General features: G+C 47.1%; 1 long non-coding RNA gene across 1 annotated transcript in view; it reads right to left on the bottom strand.

The window, feature by feature from the left end:
• Nucleotides 1–235: 235 nt before the first annotated feature.
• LOC140392575 (uncharacterized) overlaps nucleotides 236–6,000 on the bottom strand; it is a 28,047-nt gene continuing 22,282 nt past the window's right edge. Inside the window, exons 3-4 of the long non-coding RNA XR_011935391.1 lie at nucleotides 5,154–5,320; nucleotides 236–1,064 (exon numbers count right to left, since the gene is read on the bottom strand). This is a non-coding gene — a long non-coding RNA (uncharacterized lncRNA). The remainder of the gene's footprint in view (nucleotides 1,065–5,153; nucleotides 5,321–6,000) is intronic.

Genomic DNA, 6,000 nt, shown 5'->3' with positions numbered 1-6,000 from the left:
TGATTAGCACTGCTGCCTAGAGCGCTGAGGGCCCAGGTTCGATCCCGTCCCCGGGTCACTGTCCGTGTAGCGTTTGCGCATTCTCCCCGTGTCTGCGTGGGATTCACCCCCACAACCCAAAGATGTGCAGGCTAGGTGGATTGGCCATGCTAAATTGCCCCTTAATTGGAAAAAAAGAATTGGGTACTCTAAATTTATTTTAAAAAAGATAATATACAAATTTTAAAGGCTCACCACGAACATAGGCTTAAATAAAAGGTGCATTTTAAATGAACATCAGTAATAATTTCTTAATTTAAAGTCTGTCAGGAAAGGCAGTAATGACACCATTAACATAATATCAAGGCAGTTGGGTGCAGTTAGGCTCAGAAAGGAGAATTAGGGTCCTAGCGATCGGGGTCAGGATAAAAGATGGGAGAGTTAGGATATTAGAGAGAGTTAGAACAGATGGAAAATTATGTAATAGAGGACCGGGTTAGGGTATCAGAGGGAGTTAGAATATTCAGTGGAAAGGGTTCAATGAGCTGAAAGGTCGTGCTTTTTTACTTTTTGTATATGGGGTTGATGGGAACCGATTCCAATTTTCAAGTGTTCGTACAGGAGAAGACCCGGACCAAACTGAAAGTAGATTCTTTTTGTTCACAGATCAGAAGTATTAAAGCAAATCATGCACCACACTTGGGGAAAGGAACACTTTTACATGTTAAACAAATCGCGATTAATTTCTTTGTAAAGTGTGCAATACAATGCCTGAAGGTAGGGCAACTGCGAATTCCTGCAACATGGTTAATAAATCTCAAGTCGTACAGCGCATTAAGCCTGGAATAAACAATTAGGATGAGTTCTCTGGGGTGTGCAGATTTTGTCTTTGAACAGAAGCTGCACAATTGGTTTTCCTCCCAACCACAAGGAACACATCCTGCTTGTTCCGCTCTCATCAAGACCACACGCAGGGTTCTTACTGAATTTAAGGATCCTTGTGCATGTGGAATGAGACAGATCGAGGCATGTCCAGACAAGCTCCCGTCTCCACAATCCTGATCACAAGGCTGGAAATTCTTCCCCTGTAGCCAAACAAAAGCGAATATAAGTTTTGGGGTTTTTTTTGGAGGGAGGCCCTCATACTTCAAACTGTATAGTGCCCCAGTCAGACCATGCCTTTCATACTGGTGAATCGCCGCCATAAGACATAGGAGCAGAATTAGGCCACTCAGCCCATCGCGTCTGCTCCGCCATTCATACTGGGGAATCGCCACGTTGGAACAGACAATTTGACGGACCATTTAAAGGCCCACTGACCTCGGGCGGGAATTTCTGTTCTCGGGGCGGGTTAGGCCGTAGAGTCCTGCCCTCTGCCTCTAGTCCTGAGGTGGGATTTTCCACCACCCCCCCCCCCCCCCCCCCCCGCCCCTCCCCGCGTGTTTCGTAGCGGCAGAAGTGGCCAGCCATTCGGTAGCAGGATTTTCTGGGCCCACTGCTGACACCGCAGTTTTCCGTTTTATGTCCGTTTACGCCAGGAAACCTGCGGTGGGGGTTCGCGGGAGAGGGGGAGGGGGGGACCAGAACATCCCGCCGGAGGGAACGCCTGGGAAATTCGGGCTCTGGTCACTGAAACCCAAAGAGGCAATTCGGAGAAGTGACGTGAGGCTTTTTTCCTCAGCACAAAAGACCATTGTGAGGGGAGGTGTGAGAAACCAGGACTTTGTAATCTTCAAAAGGGACAACTGAGAGGTAATCTTATAAAGGAATGTACGGTACTAAGTGGTAATGTGAAGGGGGGTCTAGAAAAATGGTGAAAGCTAAATTTCGCGAGTACGACAGTGGTTAGCACTGTTGCTTCGCAGCGCCAGGGTCCCAGGTTCGATTCCCGGCTTGGCTGACCGTCTGTATGCTTGGAATGCGACCATTAGCAGGTGATTAAATCTTTATAGATCCTGAGATGGGTTAACCCCAGGTTAAAGAGGCGTGAATTGTGTCAAGCCAGGACAGTTGGTAGGATTTCGCAGGCCAGATGGTGGGGGATGAATGTAATGCGACATGAATCCCAGGTCCCGGTTGAGGCCGCACTCATGTGTGCGGAACTTGGCTATAAGCTTCTGCTCGGCGATTCTGCGTTGTCGCGTGTCCTGAAGGCCGCCTTGGAGAACGCTTATCCGGAGATCAGAGGCTGAATGCCCTTGACTGCTGAAGTGTTCCCTGACTGGAAGGGAACATTCCTGCCTGGTGATTGTCGCGCGATGTCCGTTCATTCGTTGTCGCAGCGTCTGCATGGTCGCTGGATCTGTAAAGATTTAATCACCTGCTAATGCTCGCATTCCAAGCATTGTCTGGCATCTTTGAATCTGTCTATATATCTATGTTTCTGGAACATACCTCTTCATTCACCTGAGGAAGGAGCAGCGCTCCGAAAGCTAGTGACATCGAAACAAACCTGTTGGACTTTAACCTGGTGTTGTAAGACTTCTTACTGTGTTCTATGTAAGGCACAGGTTCAGACTAGTAAAAGATTAATTTAGGATTGATGTCAGGATGTTCAATACACCAACCCATTGGGTGCTACAATGGTGAAGGGTGATATTGTCCACCTTAAGCAAAGATAAGGTGAATTCATCAATGAATGTGTTGGATCATACGCAACTGAATCATACAGACCAGGAAAATGCACCAATCCCATAATCAGCTGTCTCATTCTAGTTATGGGAGGGTCTACAACCACTTGCTATACGCCCGAGCTGAGGCCAGGGGGAGCTACTCACTCCTCTTCACTGACTGGTGTCAATATTGTAGGAGGCGGGGCGTGGGGTGGGGAATCCATCTCACGTTAGTGGCACATGTTTTATCCCTTGGGGGGTGGGGAGGGGGGTCTCGTCCATCCCTCAAAAGAAGGCAGAGGCTGCGGGAGTTAAAAGACAAATCTCGGATCTTATCTGAGATATGCACTCCAGCTCTGACATCCATTGAAGTGAGGGACCAAGTGAGCCTGTTTGCCTTGATAAAAACAAGTGGGACAAGGCTGCCCCCTCTCAGTTATCCCATTCATGTCATCATGTGTCAGATGGAGCCCGAGTGTCTGTCAAGGGTATTTCTGAAATAGATTTCAGAGACACATTGTACCGCTGCTGGATTTACCCAAGGGACCTAGTTTACTCCAATCAGGATCTTGGATAATGGATGAATCAGGCCTGTTACTTCTACCGCCTAGAAGGGCATGGGAAGAAGACACTTGGAGACACCATCGCCTCCAAGTTCCGCTCCTAGTCACACAACACCCTGAATTGGACATTCCCTGCCAATTCTTCACGGTCACCGAGTAAAAATCCTGAAACTCCCTGTCCAGTAGGAGCTCATCATAGTGGTTCATCATCGCTTCCTCAAGGATTAGCACAGTAAGAAGCCTTACAACACCAGATTAAAGTCCAACAGGTTTGTTTCGATGTCACTAGCTTTCGGAGCACTGCTCCTTCCTCAGGTGAATGGGGATTAGCGAGAGAGGGTCAATAAACACAGGCCTTCCTAGCGACACTCATTTCTCAAAAATGTAATCTCAATCATGCAAAAAATAATTTTGCCCTGGAGACAAGAGATGATCTCAAAAGCACTCAGTGAAATATATACGGTTCATTTGTCCCAACTATTAGTACCTAGGGGGGTCCTGTTACACTCCACCTTTTTAGCCTGGCCACCATTGTGTTAGTGCTTATGTAAAAAGTGATGCATCTTGAAATGTAATCAGGGTAAGTTGTCAAGTGTTTGTATACTGCCTTTGCTGCTCAGAATTTCTAACCTCATATCCTTTAACCCTTCACAAAAAATGTCTGGTGCAGATACATTATTAATGATTACTTAGGCCACTTTGTAATCCTCGAATGATACAGAACGGCACAATACAATTAACATCTCTACAGAAATCCCGGAAATAGTTGCGTTGCCATTTCAGCGGAAACCACGTGGAAAAAATTTGATTAGAGTAATAATAATAAAAACCTTTTATTGTCACAATTGTGAAGTTACTGTGAAAAGCTCCTCGTCGCCACATTCCGGCGCCTGTTCGGGCAAGCTGTTCCGGGAATTGAACCCACGCTGCTGGCCTCTTTCTGCATTACGAACCAGCTGTCTAGCCCACTGAGCTAAACCAGCCCCTTCGAGAAGCAAGTGCCTCCAGGGAATCATGGAACCGTTTCCCAAAACAGCAAAGTGCTTAACTCAGGTTGAATTATAAACATCTCATTAAATAGGGCATTCTAAACAAACAACTTGCATTTTTACCATACAAACCAAATTAAATATTTGTCACTTCACCCGAAGTCAAATTTATGAATTAGAAAATAAACCGCAGAGTTGATGAAAGGTAACCACGAATGAGGATAGCAATTCGGTCTCTCTTTAGTTCATCCATGCAGAGAGGACCTATTCTTCCCTCTTAAAATAAATGAAATAATCATTATTATTGTCACAAGTAGGCTTACATTAACACTGCAATGAAGTTACTGTGAAAATCCTCTAGTCGCCACACTCTGGCGCCTACACAGAGGGGGAATTCAGAATGTTCAATTCTCCTAACAAGCACGTCTTTGGACTGTGGGAGGAAACCGGAGCACCCGGAGGAAACCCACGCACACACAGGGAGAACATGCAGACTCCGCACAGACAGTGACACAAGCCGGGAATCGAACCTGGGACCCTGGAGCTGTGAAGCAGCAGTGCTACCCACTGTGCTACCATGCCGCCATTGTAGCAGACACGCTCTGCGCAAAGGATGTCCTGTCATCAATCCTAAATTGGTCTTTTTCTGGACCTACCTTTTCCCTTCCACTATTAACTTACATCCCTGTATAATATCCCCTCCCAGTCATCCTTTTTGAAGACAGAAAGCCCAGGTTTCATTCATCTTTCCTCAAAGTAGTCTTCTGTGCCAAGGAATAAATAGCTTCCAGGATTTAAAAATCCTCGCTGTGTTTCAATGACCAGGACTCGACGCAATATGGAAGGTACAACTGTCTGACTGGGCAGTTTGGTTATGGCGTCTCGCCACACACCACCCCAATACTCGCTTGGCGGCAGGAAAATAATTTGCATTGGTCAAGTTGCTTGTGCATCCTCACAAAGCCTCAAAACATTCGGTAATCGGCTCAACGCTTTTGAAGAGTACTTACTGTTTGTTAGGTGCTTCGCCTTGGCTCAGTGGGAGCACGTTTACCCGAGTCCAAAGATTGAGAGTTGATGCCTCACTCGAAAGGCTTGAACACAGAATCCAGGTTGGCAACGCACTGCTGGAGGTGGAGCCATTTAGGGAAACCGCTCAGGCAAGCTGCCATCTGCCCTGTAAGGTGAATGTAAAGATCCCATGACACTGGTTTCAAGAAGAGCCGTGCCCAATAGTTATCCTTTAACCACCATCACAAGAAGATTATCTGGTCATTATCACATTTGTACAGGCGTGTTGTAGGGCAGCACAGTGGGTAGCACAGTTGCTTCACAGCGCCAGGGTCCCGGGTTTGATTCCCGGCTTGGGGCACTGTCTGTGCGGAGTCTGCATGTTCTCCCCGTGTCTGCGTGGGTTTCCTCCGGGTGCTCCCGGTTTCCTCCCACAGTCCAAAGGTGTGCAGGTTAGGTGGATTGGCCATGAATAATTGCCCTTAATGTCCAAAAAGGTTAGATGGGGTTACGGGGATAGGGTGGAGGCGTGGGTTGAAGTAGGGTGCTCTTTCCAAGAGCCGGTGCAGACTCGATGGGCCGAATGGCCTCCTTCTGCACTGTAAATTCTGTGAAATTGGCTGATGTGTTTACTGTAATACAACAGTTACTGTACTTCAAAGGTGCTTTCTTGGCCGTAAAGCCGTAACGCCCCCCAGGATATCCTGATGCACTGTATAAACGCAAATCCTCCGCATTCTGCAGCCGGTTTGAGTGCTTCTGGAACCTTGCTGGTGAAAACTGGCCGTCACAATTCCCGATATTACAGTGTCTTTGCCTTGCTGGTTATGTTTATGCCACCTTGCC

This window comes from Scyliorhinus torazame, chromosome 16 (genome assembly GCF_047496885.1).
Source record: "Scyliorhinus torazame isolate Kashiwa2021f chromosome 16, sScyTor2.1, whole genome shotgun sequence".
In the NCBI taxonomy this organism is placed as follows: Eukaryota; Metazoa; Chordata; class Chondrichthyes; order Carcharhiniformes; family Scyliorhinidae; genus Scyliorhinus; species Scyliorhinus torazame.
The sequence above is the reverse complement of the archived record's forward strand: the minus strand, read 5'-3'. Positions and strand labels throughout refer to the sequence as shown.